General features: G+C 47.7%; 1 long non-coding RNA gene across 1 annotated transcript in view; it reads left to right on the forward strand.

Annotated features, from left to right (window-relative positions):
* LOC308535748 overlaps window positions 1-19,026 on the forward strand; it is a 1,003,266-nt gene that overhangs the window by 274,825 nt on the left and 709,415 nt on the right. The gene's annotated exons all lie outside the window — the stretch shown is intronic.

Below are 19,026 nucleotides of genomic sequence, written 5' to 3' on the forward strand. Positions count from 1 at the left end.
ACTGGAGACCGGGCCGGGACAGCCCGCCCCCGGCGCGCGCCCATAGGCCGGCGGCGAACCCCGCCTGGTGCCGATTGGTTGGAAGTGGCTACTGAGTCATTTCATTGGCGCCCCACGCGGTTAGCTGGCGCAGGTAGGCTGTGCGTGATCGGCCCGTAGTGACCTATCGGGATACGCAGCTGTGCACGTGCACAGGCCGCTTATTGGCTGGGGCGAGGCACAGCCCAGGGGCACTGACCAATAGGGAGGTGGTGCGCCCATGTGGACAGAGAGTGAGAAACAATATTCGGGAGGGAGGAGAAGGGACCGGGAATCCCCGGGCTTGGGGCTTGTCAGCGTTCCTATGGTTACGGGCGGGGGCGGGGTTTCTGGCAGCATGGAGAGCGTTTTTGCTGGAGTCACTGGGTTCCTACTGGAAGGAGAAGTTGTGGCTGAACTGGCTGCGGTTATGATGACATCTGCAGTTTTCGAGAGCAAATAGATGTCCTAGAAAGTGGAACTCAGTAACATTTCCTTATGAGAGTTGGGATCTTTCATGGGCAAGTTGGCATGGGGTCACCTCCAGGTTCCGAGCCCAGCTTCTCTGCAGATTCAGAATTCGCCCTCTTTCCTAGGGTGGGAATGGAGGCCCTGACTCCCCGCCTGGCACCGCTGGAACCAGTTCTGCCGCTGGGCTCGCAGCGTCGCTTAGATGGGAATGGCTGGATGGGTCATTCTTCCTGCTGGCAATAATAAGGTCAGGTCATGAATCACAGGCTGTTTCTAAACCAGCCACCCCAGTTTCTGCTCCACCCGAAAGCACTTCGTGACTTGAGTATCGTAGGCCCCAAGACATGTCCAGTGGTTTTGATGACTTGTCCACGCCCAGAGCTAGTTCCCGCTGTCCTTGCTTCTCTTGTTTTCCTTTATCTTCCATTCCTTATCCGTTCCATCTGGCATAGCCGCCACTATCTGGCCATCATTATCTAACCCTTTTAAACGCGTCCCTTACAAAAATTCCAAGTCAGTGAGCTGATAATGATTGCTTAACCTCATATTGAGATTTACGACCTTACCTGATATAGCTACTTCTTTTCTTTTCTTTTTTTAAATTCTTTTATTTTTATTTGTTTTTATTTATTTTTTAATATATTTTATTGATTTTCTACAGAGAGGGAGGGAGAGGGATAGAGAGTTAGAAACATCGATGAGAGAGAAGCAATGATCAGCAGCCTCCTGCACACCCCCTACTGGAGATGTGCCCGCAACCAAGGTACGAGCCCTTGACTGGAATCGAACTTGGGACCCTTCAGTCCGCAGGTCAATGCTCTATCAACTGAGCCAAACCAGTTAAGGCTCCCTTCCCTTCCCTTCCCTTTTTCTTTTCTCTTCTTGTATCCCAAACTAAGGGTTGCTCTGCTGTTCTCTCTGAGTTTAGATGATTAATGTGAGATTTTAAAAAGGCTTCACAGTTCCAGGTTTTCTTATCTCCTCCTCAAGAAAGTGGAACAGGTCCGACAACCAGTCCTGCGTAAAGTTCAGAAATAGCTGTTCTTCCAGACTAGCCTCCAACATGCGCTTCCTCTGCCTCTTACCAACGGACCTGAGGTATTTATTTGCAGATTGGCCATCACCCCCACTTAAAACGCAAAACTTTTTCTCAGCATTGGTGTTCCCTCTGCTACCTAACCCCAAGTTCCGCATACAGCCAGCGCTCAATAAATGTTTGCTGGCCTTCTCAGAGTCACAGAGGATGAAGCAGAACCAATAACCAAGATGAGCAAACAATGAAGGAAATAAGATATGGAGTCAGGGTCAAGGGTCAGATGGAGAGCCTTAAAATTCCTCCTATACCCCTGCCCCAAATTTCTGTTCCATTTTCCTCAACTGGCTCTCACTCAACACTCCGTCTCCACTTGGCTGGGACCGTCTTAGCTCTGGTTACATACGGACAATCTAACGAGCCAAAAGCCTGTGGCAGACCACGGAGAGACGGTTACAGTTTCTGCAACGAGGGGCATCCTTCAGGCCTTTAGCCCTCCTCAGCTTGAGAGAGCAAATAGGTCTGAACACACCCATGCAAGATCCCTGGACGGCTAAGGGCATCCTAACAGAGTTCCTTAAACTGAACCGTGCGTCTGAAACCATAGCATCTGGCAGCAACGCAGATTCCGCCTCCCTCGTGGAGCCGCTGGGAGGGGCAGGGTCTCTAGGGGGTTCTGCTGAGAATGGCTCTGAGGCTGGGATCCTTGGGCCATGTGCAAGGGTAGGGTCTGTAGGCCTGGTCAGCTATCAGGGCCGATCCAGGCCTTCCCGCTGCCAGCCCCCTGGTGGTCAGCGCACGTCATAGCAAGTGATTGAAATCCTGGTCTCCCAGTCGAACTCTCAAGGGGACTCTATATATTAGCCTTTTATATATAGACTAGAGGCCCGGTGCATGAAATTCATGCACTGGCAGAGTCCCTAGGCCTGGCTGGCAATCAGGGCTGATCTGTGGGCCAACCAGTGGGGCCCCCGCTGGCACCCGCATTGGCTGGCCTGGGGCCTGTGGGCTGAGGGCAGCTCCTGCATTGAGCATCTGCCCCCTGGTGGTCAGTGCGTCTCCTAGCAACCAGTCGTTCCACCAGTGGTTCTGCTGTTTGGTCAATTTGCATATTAGGCTTTTATTATATAGGATAGATTAAAAAAAAAGGGGTGCCTCGAATTGGACATTCCAGATGATAACTGCTGTTTCCGGGGTGCACTCTGTGCTGCCCCTTCATGGAGGTCTTTATTCCTTCCTTTCACTCGGAGAGGGAGATGGGGGTGTCCCCACAATCCCTGGGACAGCTTCAGCACAGCGCTGCCTTCAGTCTGTGGGGAGCGGGTCTCAGCTGCATGGTGCCAGCTCGCTCCCTTCTGCTGATTCTGGACGGGTCTGGAGCGTTCCTCCTGCCCCAGCCAGTGCAGTGTGACTGGAGCCCTGTGTGTTCCTTGGGCATCACTCTGTAGCCCTTCTGGCTGTTTTTAAAAATATATTTTATTAATTTTTTTTACAGAGAGGAAGGGAGAGGGATAGAGAGTTAGAAACATCGACGAGAGAGAAACATTAATCAGCTGCCTCCTGCACACCCCCTACTGGGGATGTGCCCACAACCAAGGTACATGCCCTTGACCGGAATCGAACCCACCCGAGACCCTTCAGTCCGCAGGCCGATGCTCTATCCACTGAGCCACACCGGCCAGGGCCCCTTCTGGCTGTTTTGTCTTTTGGCCCCTGTCCAGGCATCTGCTGGGGTCTGGAGCCCAGCCCTGGGCTTGCCTTCTTCGTGCTGAATTCTGTCTTGGCTTCTGTTGTTGCTGCTTCAAGGTTGGCGTGTGAAGGTGAGGGAGATGCTGACAGAAGCCAGCGATGGGACTTGCATTCTGAGCCACGGCTTCTTCTCCACCTTCCCACGTGGCTGCCCTGGGGGGCTGATGCCAATCCTGCCTGGACCAGCATTAGCTCTGCTACTGCGACTTGGCGACTTGGCGAGTCAAACATTGCTGGGTCTTGCTGTTCGGGCCCTGGGAGGTGCGGGCATGTTACCTGAATATGAGTGATACTGAAAGCAGTAACAATGAGCGTGTATTGAGTGCTTTCTAGGTTGCGAGCTCTGGACCAGGTGTATTGCATATATTGTTACATTTAAGTCTCGGAAGCACCCTATGGGATAGTAGGTATTTTAGACTCAGTTTTTCCAAGGGGGAAACTGAAGCCCAGAAAGGTTAATAAGTAACCTGTGCATGGTCACTCGGACCCTCAGAGGTGGAGCTGCCCTAGCTGCTTTGGCTCAGTGGCTAGAGCGTCGGCCTGCAGACTGAAGGGTCCCGGGTTCGATTCCAGTCAAGGGCACATGCCTGGGTTGCAGGCTTCATCCCAAGTAGGGGGTGTGCAGGAGGCAGCCGATCAATGATTTTCTCTCATCATTGATGTTTCTATCTCTCTCTCTCCCTCTCCCTTCCTCTCTGAAATATATATATATATATATATATCCCATTGCACAAAATTTGTGCATGGGTAGGGTCCCTAAGCCTGCCCAGCTATCAGGGCCAATCGGGACCTTCTGGCTGCCAGTCCCTTGGTGGTCAGCACACGTCATAGCAAGTGATCGAACCCCTGGTCTCCCAGTCAAACTCCCAAGGGGACATTTTGCATATTAGTCTTTTATATATATAGACTAGAGGCCTGTTGCATGAAGAGATTCGTGCTATAGGCCTTCCCTTCCCTTCCCTTCTTCGGTTCCGGCACCGGTTTTCCTCCGGCACCCGGGACCCAGGCCTTCGCTCCAGCCGGAGCCGCCTTCCGTCCTCCCTCTTCGCGGCTCCAGCTCACCTTCAGTCTTCCCTCTGCCGCTTGGAGCCTACGTATGCAAATTAACTGCCATCTTTGTTGGCGGTTAATTTGCATATCACACTGATTAGCCCATGGGAGGCGTAGCGAAGGTACGGTCAATTACCCTGTTTGTCTATTATTAGATTAGATTAAAAAAAAAGAGGTGGAGCTGAGATTGGACCTCACAGTTTCCTGATTCAAAGGCTGTGCTCCTAAGCACTAGCCCCACTGTCTTGGCGGCCACTGCTCAGGCTCATCCCTGCTTGACAATGGCTGGAACTTCAACCTAAAAAGCCACGAGTGAGTTTCTTTTAGAAGCCGCCGAGCGGCAGTTGGGTAAATATTTTGGGGGGGAGGCGTCTGATTCGTCTGGACTCTGCATTCTCCAAAGTTTGTGGGCCCACTTTGTGCATATAGATGGCTGCTAGCTGTTTAAATGCCTGAAAAGGGAGTTGGCGCCTTCTGTCCTCCCCAACTGGCATAGTGAATTAGTAAGGGAATGTGACCAGCAGGAAATAGCTGTCGTTAACTGTCCCACGCCGGCATGATTGTCAACAGCAGTGCCATCGAGGAGCGAATAGAACGGCAGCCGAGGCTGCCATATGTCAGTGGAAAGCAGGAAACACGAGGCAGTTGCCTTCATAGCCTGAATGTGAATATTTGGCCCAATTGCCAGAAACTTAGGCCTCTCCTGGCATTCGAGAGCCCTGGCATACGCAGACCTGCCACACGGCCATGTTGCTGGACAACTCAGCCTTTGCCGAAAATAACATTTCGGAGTTGTTTCTATAGCATTCATTGCTCTTGCTTTGTGGTTGTGTTACATTTGTCCGTTAGGATGTTTAATGAGTTTTTAAAGTCTTTTTTAAATATATTTTTTTTATTGATTTCAGAGAGGAAGGGAGAGGGAGAGAGAGATAGAAACATCAGCGTGAGAGAGAATCATCGATCAGCTGCCTCCTGCACACCCCACACTGGGGATGGAGCCTGCAACCCGGGCATGTGCCCTGACCGGGAATTGAACCGTGACCTCCTGGTTCATAGGTCGACGCTCAACCACTGAGCCACGCACGCCAGTTGGCTAAAGTATTTTTTAAATGAGTCATTTTGGTGGCTAAAATATTTTTTAGAAAATTTATCTGTTTTCTAATGTATTGGTGCAAAACAGTGTATAGTATTAACTTACTGCCTCGCTATAGTTATGCATAAGTTATAATGTATTCCTATAAGTATAACATATGACTTATCTGTAGTTATGTTTCTTTCCTGTTCCTAATTTTGGTAATTTGGGTTTCTCTCTCTCTCTCTCTTTTTTCCTTGATTAGTCTTTTTTTAAAAAAATATATTTTATTGATTTTTTACAGAGAGGAAGGGAGAGGGATAGAGAGTTAGAAACATCGATGAGAGAGAAGCATCGACCAGCTGCCTCCCGCACCCCCCCACTGGGGATGTGTCCGAAACCAAGGTACATGCCCTTGCCAGGAATCGAACCCGGGACCTTTCAGTCCGCAGGCTGACGCTCTGTCCAGTGAGCCAAACCGGCTAGGGCTTGATTAGTCTTGCTAGAGATTTGTAAATAGTACTCATCTTTCCAGGAAACTAAATTTCAGTTTTGTTCATCTCTATTTTTTTCTTAAAGTATGACTTTTTACTCTCATTTTACTTTCCACTACCTCATATGGACTTGTTCTCTTGCCCTTGTTATGTCATATTTGGCTGAATATATCGTTAATTTACTTTCAGTCTTTTAACATGCTTATTAATGCTGCAGAATTGCTTCAAAATACCCATTTCCTGTAAACTACATGTTTGATATTTGCTGCCATTTAGCTATAAATATTTTATAATGTCTTATATGTTTCTTAGTCCCCATTGAATGGTGATATTTTAGACCTATTATTACAGATTTTTAAAAATATATATATTTTATTGATTTCAGAGAGGAAGATAGAGGGAGAGATAGAAACACCAATGATGAGAATCATTTATCAGCTGCCTCTTGCACGACCCCTACTGGGGATCCAGCCGCAATTCGGGCATGTGCCCTTGACCAGGAATTGAACCTTGACCTCCTGGTTCATAAGTTGATGCTCAACTACTGAGCCAGGCTGGCCAGGCTAAATTTTTTATTTTATTGCCTCATGATTAAGTAATGTCTTCACTTTGTCAAATTTGGAACTGTGTGTAGACTTTCTGTGTAGGGCTGTGTAAGTGAAAAGCATCTGTCATTTGTCGCCTCGATTCCTTGGCGTGCTGGGGCGGTGTGGAGGGAAGGAGCGGGAATTTGGGGCGCGTAGGCTCAGAGGTGCCCGAGGTGTGAGCTCATGGAGGAAGGGAGCCCAGCCCGTGTGCCTTCCTTCCTCAGGAGCCTTTAGCTTTCTCATCTGTCAACCCATCAAAGTTTACGACGCCGATTTCTGCGCTTATGCTGTCTTGCGTTTCTACATTCTGTACCTTGGCACCAGGTATGTGTTTGACTTCAGGACAATTTACAAATCAAAACTGAAACTTGCAATAAACTCCCCTTACAGTTGTGGTTCGGAGAAGCTTCAGAGCCCCTTAGGCTTGGTTGATAAAACATGGCATTTCTCCTGCTCCGACGAGGCTGCTCAGCCAACTTTATGACGGAGGGGAACAGCTGGCGAAGTGGGTTCATGCAAAGGTGAAGGTAATATCGCCATAAAAGCCACGAGGATAGTGATGTTAAAAGCGGGGGGCGGGGGGTGGGTGGGTGGAGTTGTGACAACACCATTAACCTTTTGCTTCAAATTATCGAGTGCGTGGTCTTTGTCAGAGGTCTGATCGAAGGTTTTCCGTAACTGCGATGAGTGAAAGAGAAGCAATAGAGAACTTGCTGTCATTTCTCCTTGAAATCATCCTTTCCCCCTAATCCATTAAAAATTCAAGGCCATCGCAGAGTTTTAACTTATATTAAATTTATTGCCCTAGCTGGCTTGGCTCAGTGGATAGAGCATCAGCCTGCAGATTGAAGGGTCCCAGGTTTGATTCCGGCCAAGGGCACATGCCTGGGTTGCGGGCTCGATCCCCAGTGAGGGGTACGCAGGAGGCAGCCAATCAGTGATTCTCTCTCATCATTGATGTTTCTATTTCTCTCTCCTTCTCCCTTCCTCTCTGAAATCAATAAAGAAATATATTTTAAAAAATTTTATTTTTGTGAATGCTCACCCGAAGATATTTTTTCCATTGAGAATATATATATATATATGTTTAGAGAGAGTGGAGGGGAGGGGGACAGAGAGAGAGAAACATAGATGTGAGAGAGACACATCGATGGGTTGCCTCCCACACCTGCCCCGACCAGGGCCGGGGATCAAGCCTGCAACCGAGGTACATGCCCTTGACCAGAATCAAACCCGTGACCCTTCAGTCTGTGGGCTGATGCTCTAACCACTGAGCCAAACCACTGAACTAGGGCTCAACTTATTTTGAAAGTGTATATGATTTGCTTTGTAGTTGTAGAGAATGTTAAAACACACACACACACCCTAACCGGTTTGGCTCGGTGGATAGAGCATCAGCCTGCAGACTGAAGGGTCCCAGGTTCGATTCCGGTCAAGGGCATGTACCTTGGTTGTGGGCACATCCCCAGTAGGGGGTGTGCAGGAGGCAGCTGATCAATGTTTCTCTCTCATCGATGTTTCTAACTCTCTATCTCTGTAAAAAATCAATGAAGTATATTAAATAAAACACACACACACACACACACACACACACACAGCAGACCAGGATTCAAATACAGCTACCAATTCTAAGAGGGGGAGAAATTTTTACGAAGCTTGAGCATAGCCCAGTGAGTTCTAGTCTAGCCTAGGCCTAGGAACCCACTGGGGACTTCGTATGCCATCTGGGCACTGGCTTGAATTGAGTGGACCCTGGAATTGATCTCCTTGTGGACTTTGTGATGCTATAGCTGATGGAGGCGGCGTGCTTGCAGGAAACGTGAGGTTAATTGCAGAGTGAATGGGATCAATAAAAACCAGATAATGTAAACATTAGTCGGGCTAATGGCGGTGAAAACAATGGGTCTCAGAGTTTCTGTTGAGGGAAAGGGGAGTTATCGAGAATGGGGGCTCTTTGAGGCTGGGGTCCAGGGTCCTATCCATGTTCTTGGCTGGAGGGCTACCGTGAACCTCTTACTATCATATGCACAATTGCCTACGAACATACCTGTGTGGGAGGTCGGAGGTCACAAGGAAGCAGAAATGTCACTTGTAAAATAGGTTAACGTATGTTGCCCACTTTGAACTTAGGCCAGAGATTAAAATGGCTCTTCATGGAGCCTGCAGAGTGGTCCAGCTGAGTCCACAGTGAGTATGTATACATGTCCTTTTAAAAAAAAATACATTTTCTTTATTGATTTCAGAGAGGAAGGGAGAAGGAGAGAGAGATAGAAACATGAAATATGAGAGAGAATTATTGATTGGCTGCCTCCTGCACGCCCCTTTCTGGGGACTGAACATGCAACCCGGGCATGTGTCCTGACTGGGAATCGAACCCTGACCTCCTGGGTCATAGGTTGATGATGCTCAACCACTGAACAACACCAACCTGGCAAAATGCCTTTTTTAAAAAAATATATATATTTTATTGATTTTTTACAGAGAGGAAGGGAGAGGAATAGAGAGTCAGAAACATTGATGAGAGAGAAACATCAATCAGCTGCCTCCTGCACACCCCCTACTGGGGATGTGCCCGCAACCAAGGTACATGCCCTTGACGGGAATTGAAACTGGGACCCTTGAGTCTGCAGGCCGACGCTCCATCCACTGAGCCAAACTGGTTAGGGCACAAAATGCCTTTTTAAATTCTCTTTTTGTCCAAGTTTCTTTTTAACAAGTACTGTTGGTGTAAAACAAAACTTACGTGAGTGTACTGTCAGGTTATTATAATAGTCTGTGTAGAAGCAAATTGGAAAAACAACGAGAATGTGAAGGACGAAGAGGATGCAAGCAATTATTTCGGTTCTGATGTTGCCTGTGGATATTTTTCAGGTCGTGTGAATGTTTGATGCTCGACTTGAGACGTTAAAGACAAATACAGCAGAGCCCTGGTCGGTTTGGGTCAGTGGATAGAGCGTCAGCCTGCAGACCAAAGGGTCCTGGGTTCGATTCTGGTCAAGGGCACATCTCTGGGAAACACATAACAAGAAAACTAGAAAAGGAAATCGAAGCATATTTCAGAAGGAGCTTGATGGGAAGGAAGGCTCAGGCAGATAGATTCGCCGTTGGATGTTCGTGCTTTCTGTTGGCAAGGTAACCGCTGCTACGGGGCACAGAAAGACAGCTAACATGGAGGCACAGGATCAAAATTAAAATCTGGGGGGAAAAGACCCGTGCGAATTGTTGTTTTTTAAAAAACATATTTTTATTGATTTCAGAGAGGAAGGGAGAGGGAAAGAAAGAAACATCAGTGATGAGAGGGAAGCATTGATCGGCTGCCTCTTGCACGCCCCCTACTGGGGATCGAGCCCACAGCCTGGCATGTGCCCTTGACTGGAATTGAACCTGGGACCCTTTAGTACGGAGGCCGAGGCTCTATCCCCTGAGCCACACCAGCTAGGGCCTGTGTGAGTTGTTTTTGTAGGAGGTCTGTCATACTCAGCAACCTCTCCAAGGTTCTGAGGGTTGGGGCCTGTGACCCTGTAAAGGTTGAGAACAACTGATTTTTCTTCCCACATTTGCCCTGTGACCGGGTCACCGCCCTTTTTTCTGCTTAGAGACTCAATGCTGCTTTGCCCTGCCCGGCCTGCTCACATGCAGTCTGGTGGCCGTGGGCTCCTGGCCGCCACGGCTCCTTGAACTTGGCCCTGCCACAGTGCTTCCCACATGCGACTCCCTTACTTGTCTACGTGCTTGTAAGCCGCCTGTAGTCAGAAACAATTTTTTTTTTTTTATTCCAACTTGTAGCCCAGTTCCCAGTGGGCCTGTTGTTAGTCAACGTTCCGTTTGAATTTTAGGCTGGTGGAATGAATGTGTCATTGGGGCCTGTATGGGTATCCTGGGAAATTTATTAGCAGGAAAGACTCAAAAATGCAAGAGAGATTCGTCAGTAGATAATACACAGTTGCTTTGCCTTCTTTCTTCTTCTTCTTTTTTTTTAAGCACATTGCCCCAAAATATTCTAAAGATCCAAGAAAGCCTATAAGAGAACAATTCTTATTTTCTTCCCTTGCTCCCTCCCTCCCTCCCTCCTTCCCTTCCTCTCTCCCTCCTTCCCTTCCTTCTTTCCCTTCCCTCCCTTTTTCCTTCTCTCCCTTCCCTCCCTTTTTCCTTCTCTCCCTCTTCCCTCCTTCCCTCCCTCCTCCCTTTTTCCCTCCCTCCTTCCCTCCCTCCTCCCTCCCTTCCTTCTTTCCCTTCCCTTCCCTTTTCCTTGCCCTTTCCTTCCCTACCTCTCCCCTCCGTCCCTCTTCCCTCCCTCCCTTTTTTCCTTCCTTCCTTCCTTCCTTCCTTCCTTTCTTCCTTCCTTCCTTCCTGTGCTGTTATACTGCAGGGGAGTGAAGAGAACACTTCGTTGTTGCTGAACAGACTAAGCCCAGATTCTGGGTCTGCCATTTATTATTAGGCGACCTCGGTGGACGCCTGCTGTTCTAATTACAACTTCACCTCTTCACTGCCCCGTTAGAGGTCACAGAAATACTTTGTCATCCCCTAAGAGAGCTGTTGGGATGGGAACAGTGCCTGAATGCGTATACTGCTTGGGGTAACGTGTCATTCTTACCTAGCGGTAGGACTGTGCCTGGGAACATGGCCCCTCGGCATAAAAGCGAACTACCCTGGCCTGTTCTTTGCAGCTGGATGTGGCTGCAGGGGGCAAGTTTCTGGTCATGGGATGGAGGCAGCCAGATCTAAGCCACCCGCCGTGAAACCGGAGACGAACCTGTTTGCTGGCAGAGGCCCAGCGGGGGGGCCTTGCTAACAAGGGACAGCAGATAAGTGATACCTCTCCAGCCCGACTGGAGTGTCTCAGTGGTTGAGTGTCAACCTATGAACCAGGAGGTCATGGTTCGATTCCCTGTCACGCCACATGCCTGGGTTGTGGGGCATACAGGAGGCAGTCGATCAGTGATTCTCTCTCATTATTGACGTTTCTCTCTCAGTCTCCCTATCATCAATAAAAATATATCCCATCTAATAAAGATGGGATATGCAAATTGACTGTCATTCCACGACAAAGATCACAGTGCGCACAGCCAATAAGGAGGGAATATGCAAATTGATGCGACAGCGATGGCGGTGGCCGGGCCGGGATGCTCCGGGCTTCTGGACAGCGCATGCACGCAGGCACAGAGCGGCCAGGGCAGGGGGACGCCTGCTATGAGAGGAGGGACAGAAGGTGGAGGGAGCTATAGGCGGGCGGCAGGGCCGGAGCAAAGGCCCGGGTCCCGGGTGCCAGAGGGAAGCTGGTGCCGGCAGCCAGGGGAAGGAAGGCCTATTCTTGCACGAATCTTCGTGCATCGGGCCTCTATTTTAAAAAGAATAAAATAGAAAAGCGATCCCTTTGCATTGGGACATTCGCATCTTACTTCACATGCTCAGCACCCCCATTCATTTTCCATGGGGGGTCGTTTTCTGTGTTTTGCCGTTTGCTGCTCACTTCGGATGTCTATCACGGCTCCTCACTTCACTCTTCCCTCCCTACGTGCATTCTGTTTACGTTGGAACACCTACATTTACACCGACCGCAGGGACCGAAGTGCGGAAGGAAGCCGTTCAGCACCAAGAACAGCGCTCTAGCTGCGGTGCCAGACGTGGCTCTCAAAGGCTCCATCCTCTTCAACGCACAGTAGTTAAGTCAGCGCCAACATATTCCCGCAACGACCCATTAAATCATCTTAAATCCTCTGTCATCACGACAACGGGATGCAACCAGATGTGATATTCGGGGATTTAAAAGAAATGCTTTGCTGAAGACACAGCGTCCTGGTTCGACGATGTTTGGAGCCGGTGCGCACAGCTGTGGCGTCTCGCCGCCCCCCTTCCTGCGGGTGTATGTCCGCCTCCCACCCCCTTCTGCCACCTCCCCATCTCCTGCTTCAAGCCAGGCGGGACTGAAGGGCCAGAGGACGTTCCCCGGGATGTGTGATGGGCATTTCTGGGCGATCTGCACTATGGCATGATCTCCTCACGCTGCAGACACACGCATTAGTGTGATCCCGTGCCCACGTGCACGTAGGCCCAAAAGGACGGTATTCATCATACCCAGGATGGATAGAAGGTTGCTGTAACGTAGAGCTGAAATGTACAAATCCACATTTGAGTTAGGAACTCCTCCGGCCGGGCTGGTGTGGCCCAGTGGTTGAGCATCGACCTATGAACCAGGAGGTCACGGTTGGATTCCAAGTGTTGCAAGGCTCGATCCCCAGTAGGGGGCGTGCAGGAGGCAGCTGATCAGTGATTCTCATGGTTGATGTTTCTATCTCTCCCTCTCCCTCCCTCTCTGAAATCAATACATTTTTTTTGAAAAAGAACTCCTCAAAATAATAAACTAGTTCCTTCAATTTCTGCCCTGCATCACAATGAACCTGGGACCCTTTAATCCTCAGGCCGAGGCTCTATCCCCTGAGCCACACCAGCTAGGGCCTGTGTGAGTTGTTTTTGTAGGGGGTCTGTCATACTCAGCAACCCGGATAATTATTATTATCCATTTTTATCCTCACCCGAGATCTGTTTTCATTGATTTTAAACATAGAGGAAGGTTAGAGAAAGCAAGAGAGAGAAACATCACTGGTTGCCTCCCCTCTTGAGCCCACAACCTAAGTATGTGCTCTGACCGTTGCACCTTTTGGTGTATGGCAGTGGTTCTCAACCTTCTGGCCCTTTAAATACAGTTCCTCATGTTATGACCCAACCATAAAATTATTTTCGTGGCTACTTCATAACTGGAATGTTGCTACTGTGATGAATCGTCATGTAAATATCTGATATGCAGGATGGTCTTTGGCGACCCCTGTGAAAGGATCGTTCGGCCGCCAAAGGGGTCGCGACCCACAGGTTAAGAACTGCTGGTGTATAGGCCAGGGGTGGGCAGCCGATCAATGAGTCTCTTAATCATTGATGTTTCTATCTCTCTTCCTCTCTGAAATCAATAAACATGTATTTTTTTAAAAGTTTGCTAAATTCTAATCTGCTCTCATCTAACCAATGAAGGGAAAAATAGATAGATAGATAGATAGATAGATAGATAGATAGATAGGATTTCACTGCAGACCCCCTAGGATGACGATCCAGCCAACTGAGCCACCTGGCCAGGGCTTCCATTAGCTATTTATTAAAGGTGTAAGCTCTACAGTATTTGAAGTTTCCACATCACGTGGGATTAGACGTGAACTTTTGAACTTCCGATTTTACCAGTTTGGCATGAACATTGGCACCATTCAAAACCTTGTCTGCGACGAACCATCAAAAAAAGAGAGAAGCCATTTGACAGCCATGCAATGCGCCGTGTGCCGGAAAAGACAGCGCCAGCATCAAGCAGGAATCCTCGAAATGAGATCTGCACAGGCCGTGCGAGTGGGCCCTGATGAACCCGGATTCCTGTCGGCGGTGGAATTACGAGCCGGGTAATGTCCTCGGAAAACCTGCCACGTCTCCATCTGGAAAGGGGCCCGTTGCTGATACAACAAATCAATTGATAAGAAGTGTCTTTATGGTGCTCAATAAAAACACAAAACCCCAAACAGCGCAACCCCGAATAAACATGCACGGCTCATAAAACAAATTGCCCACCTAAAATGAATTACACACCAAGTTTATTTTTTCAAAGGAAATGACAGCTAGAACATTCAGTGATGTTTCTACCCACCAAAGAGAAAGATTATAAACAGCATTAAAAGTAAATGTGTTCACGTTTCCATTCAGTTTAGGTGGGTTTTTTTTTTTCCATCTACAGGATTACCAAGAGCAAAATGTAAAAGAAAAAAAAAAAGAGCGGTAGAAATGGCCTGTTTTGTGAAATATAGGAAAAAATATACCATCTGTGATTGAGCACAGTTCTCCGTATCCCATCTGTGGTCTGAACGCCATTCTTTACAAAGGCTGGATCCATTGTCGCTTATCATGATTTTTAACAAAGTTTTCCTAAGAAGTCTACTTTGGAAGCACACTGTTATTCTTGGCATGGAGTTCCTTTAGAATGAAATAGTAAATATGACCTTTACCACGGTTTTCCGAATTTGTTGTTCCATGCAAAGCTTGCCTTTCTTTTGTTTTGTTTTTTAAATTTTAAATATATCTTTATTGATTTCAGAGAGAGAGAGAGAGAGAGAGAGAGAGATCTAGAATCATGGATCGGCTGCCTCCTGCACGCCCCCAACTGGAGATTGAGCCCGCAACCCTGGCATGTGCCCTGACCGGGAATAGAACCGTGACCTCCTGGCTCATCATCGATGCTCAGCCACTGAGCCACACTGGCTGGGCAGGCTTAAATTTTTGAAAGCTGCCCTGACTGGTTTGACTCAGTGGATAGAGCATCGGCCTGCGGACTGAAGGGTCCCGGGTTCAATTCCAGTCAAAGGCATGTACCCTGGTTGCGGGTACATTCCCAGTAGGAGATGTGCAGGAGGCAGCTGATCAACGTTTCTTTCTCATTGATGTTTCTGACTATCCCTCTCCCTTCCTCTCTGTAAAAAAAAAAAAAAAAAAAAAAAAAAAAAAAATCAATAAAATATATTAAAAGTTTTTTTGAAAGCTAATAAACCCAGGGGTTCTTCTATTCAATGCTCCATCCCCAGACAACCTCATTGTCAAAGAAATGCATTTGAACCCTGTGTGATGGACTTTGTTTCTTCATTCACTGATGAAGCAAGTATTTATTGCAGAGAGAATCTTGTTAGAGGGATTTCAATGCATAAAGCTGGGCTTTTCAACCTTTTTAACCCCACAGCCCACATAAACTACTAAAATTCTGCTGTGCACTCTGTATATACTACAGGCCTGATGCACGAAAATTCGTGCAAGAGTAGGCCTTCCTTCCCCTGGCTGCCAACACCGGCTTCCCTCCGGCACCCGGCACCCAGGCTTCCCTCCTCCAGCCGCCACCAGCAGGCACTCAGGACCCAGGCTGGCTTCCTTTCGGCTCCGGCTTCGTCAGGAAGGATGTCCGGAATGACGTCTGGCCTAATTAGCATATCACCCTTTTATTATATACTGTGTGTGTGTGTATATTGCCCTGACTGTTGTTATATACTATATATATATATATATATATATATATATATATATATATATATGTATGTATATATGCCTTGACTGTTGCACCTTTGTCAGATTGTATATATATATATATATATATATATATATATATATAAGCAATTTTACAAAAAAAGTATAATTTTTATTCATTTGTCCTGGACAGCTATTGTTGCGTTGGCTCTAGTCATTTTTTTCATTTAGAAATCCAAGGGAAAAGAGGTCAGTGCCCTGGCTAACTAGTCAGCTATTGCATCTTTTAAAAATCCTTGTGGCGCCCCAGTTGCAAATCACTGGCATACGGGGAACCACGTGTATTACATGGCATTATTACGCTGCTTTAATCAATACAGTTTGATTCAGTTTTAATACTTTTTTAAAATCCTCACCCAAGGATATACTTTTCTATTTATTATTATTATTATTATTAATTTAGAAAGAGAGGAAGGGCGAGAGAAAAATATCAATTGGCTGCCTTTCAAATCCGGGATTGAACCCAAAACCTAGAGATATGTGCCATGACTGGGAAATGAACCTGCAACCTTTTGGTGAATGGCACGAAACTCCAGCCTACTGAGCCACCCAGCCAGGGCCAGTTTGATTCAGTTTTGTTTTTTAAAAAAATATATTTTATTTATTTTTTACAGAGAGGAAGGGAGAGGGATAGAGAGTTGGAAACATCAAGGAGAGAGAAACATCAATCAGCTGCCTCCTGCACACCCCACACTGGGGATGTGCCCGCAAGCAAGGTACATGCCCTTGACCGGAATCGAACCTGGGACCCTTGAGTCCTCAGGTCGACGCTCTATCCACTGAGCCAAACCGGTTAGGGCTAGTTTGATTCAGTTTTAATTGGAAAAAGCAATGAATGGTCCACGCCACTGTGATGACTGGTCTTTTCTCAGCAGCTCAGGAGGCTGCTGCCGTCTGCTCACGTCCCTCTGATGAGCTCAGTGATATGGAGCAACATGTGAGCAGCCCCATGACTCACCATCAAATTCTATAAAAGCAGGGTTTCTCATACTCGGCACTGTTGTCCCTGTCAACTGGTCATTCTTTATATACTGAGGGAGAAAGTTCCATGTGTGTGTCTCTCTCTCCCCCTCCCACCCACGCTCTCTAAAAATCAGTGGCAAAAATGACCTCGGGTGAGGACTGGCAGCAACGACAACAAAAGCTAAACACGATCATTTTGTTCTTTAATATGTTTGATGAAAGCAAGCCTAGGATTTTACCTATATCATAATTTACTTGGCTATTCCTTCATCGTTGGATGTTTTGAAGGCTTCCAGTTTTCCTCTCTTGGATCTTTGCTGTAATCACTGCTTTTAAGGATATAGCCCCAACCGCACATTTTGCATTACTTTTGCCCTAAGGGAGCCCACTAAGTGGGATTGTGAATGTTTGTGTTTCTGAAGCAGTGGTTCCCAACCTTCTGGCCCTTTAAATACAGTTCCTCATGTTGGGACCCAACCATAAAATTAGTTTCGTGGCTACTTCATCACTGTGATGTTGCTACTGTGATGAATCGTCATGTCAATATCTGATATGCAGGATGGTCCTAGGCGACCCCTGTGAAAGGGTCGTTTGACCGCCAAAGGGGTCGCGACCCACAGGTTGAGCACCGCTGGTAAGCGATTGAAACCCCTGAGCCCAGAGCATCCCTGACTCTTGCAGGAATCTTGTTAGACTGCCCTCTCGTGGCAGCCACGTTAACTGCACCCACGTTTTAATTGTCCTGGTTGCTTCTGCCCCATTAACCTTAGTAGCCAGAATGGCACCCAGTGCTCAGAGAGAGAGAGAAACAGCTCTCCGTGTAGTGAGCTGGGCTTTTCTTTACTCCCAGTATCTTCTCAGAACATTTCCCTGGGAGTTGAGACTAGCAACATTGCTTTAAGACAGTGGTTCTCAATCTGTGGGTCGCAACCCCTTTGAGGGTTGAACGACCCTTTCACAGGGGTCTCCTAAGGCCATTGGAAAACATATATAATTACATACTGTTTTTGAAATTATGTTCAATTTGTAACCATGAAAATACATCCTGCATATCAGATATTTACATAACGATTCATAACATTAGCAGCATTACAGTTATGAAGTAGCCACGAAAATAATTTTATGGTTGGGTCACCACATGAGGAACTGTATTTAAAGGGCCAGAAGGTTGAGAACCACTGCTCTAGTAGGTTCCACCTGCCCCTTTCGAGGCCATCGGCACCCCCAGATGCAACCGCTGATCTTCTTTCTGTCACTGCAGGTGACTTTGCCTGTTCTAGAACGTCCTATGCATGGGATCCTAGCGTACGTAGTGCTTGGTGTCTGGCTCCCGTCACTCAACATAAAGCCACGCTGTTGTCCAGATCAGCACGCCAGCCCTCTTCACTGCCGAGAGTGAGCCCATGTTATGAACACCCGGCACTTTGCTCATCCGTCCTCCTGTTGATAGGCGTTTGGATTGTTGCCAGCTCTGGGTTGTTATGAATGAAGCTGCCGTGAGCGTTCTGATCGCATCCACATTTGTGGACAAGCTCCTCCCGGGGAACAGAATTCCTGGCCCACAGGGTGGGGGCTGTCGAATTGCATTGGCAAGTGATATAAGAAATTTTATAGTCCTTTAAAAAAAATTATTTTTGCGTATTTTTTTAATAGAGAGGAAGGGAGAGGGAGGGAGAGAAAGAAACACCAGTGATGAGAGAGAATCATGGACCGGCTGCCTCCTGCATGCCCCTCACTGGAGATCGAGTCCGCAACCCGGGCATGTGCCCTTGAGTGGAATTGAACCCGGGATCCTTCGGTCCGCAGGGCAAAGCTCTAGCCACTGCGCCAAACCAGCCAGGGCAGACATTTTAGCTAGTTCTTAACGAATTTTTATAGCACTTTATAAGTGTTAATTGTTCAACTCAGACATTGCCCCCAGGCAAGAGTCACAAAATTTGGAATAATGCCCTATCCTTTGGTCTCCTGGGACCAGTTCTTCAAACCCCATTGTAAGGAGGAACTGACAACTGCATCAGAGTCTTGTGTTCATAAAGTATTGCCTGTGCGTCGTTATGTCAGGTTGGAAAGATAAAAGTGTTAAAAAAATAAAAGGTGGCCCTAACTGGTTTGGCTCAGTGGATTTAGCATCGGCCTGTGGACTCAAGGGCCCCAGGTTCGATTCTGGTCAAGGGCATGTACCTTGCTTGCGGGCACACTTGCAGGAGGCAGCTGATTGATGTTTCTCTCTCATCGATGTTTCTCTCTATCCCTCTCCCTTCCTCTCTGTAAAAAATCAATAAAAATATATTTAAAAAATAAAAAAAATAAAAGGTGATGTTTTACCCAGCAGACAGGTATGGGAAGGCAAGGACCAGGTAGAGCTGGTCCTGCAGGAACCGCCCACTGCCCAGAGCCCGGCAGCCGCCTCCTGCTGCCTTGCTGAGCGGCGCCACCTAGCGGCGGCCGGGCGCGGTGCCGAGCTTGCACATGCAGCCCCGCGTTTCTTCT

This window comes from Myotis nattereri (assembly GCF_964212035.1).
Source record: "Myotis nattereri genome assembly, chromosome: 21".
In the NCBI taxonomy this organism is placed as follows: Eukaryota; Metazoa; Chordata; class Mammalia; order Chiroptera; family Vespertilionidae; genus Myotis; species Myotis nattereri.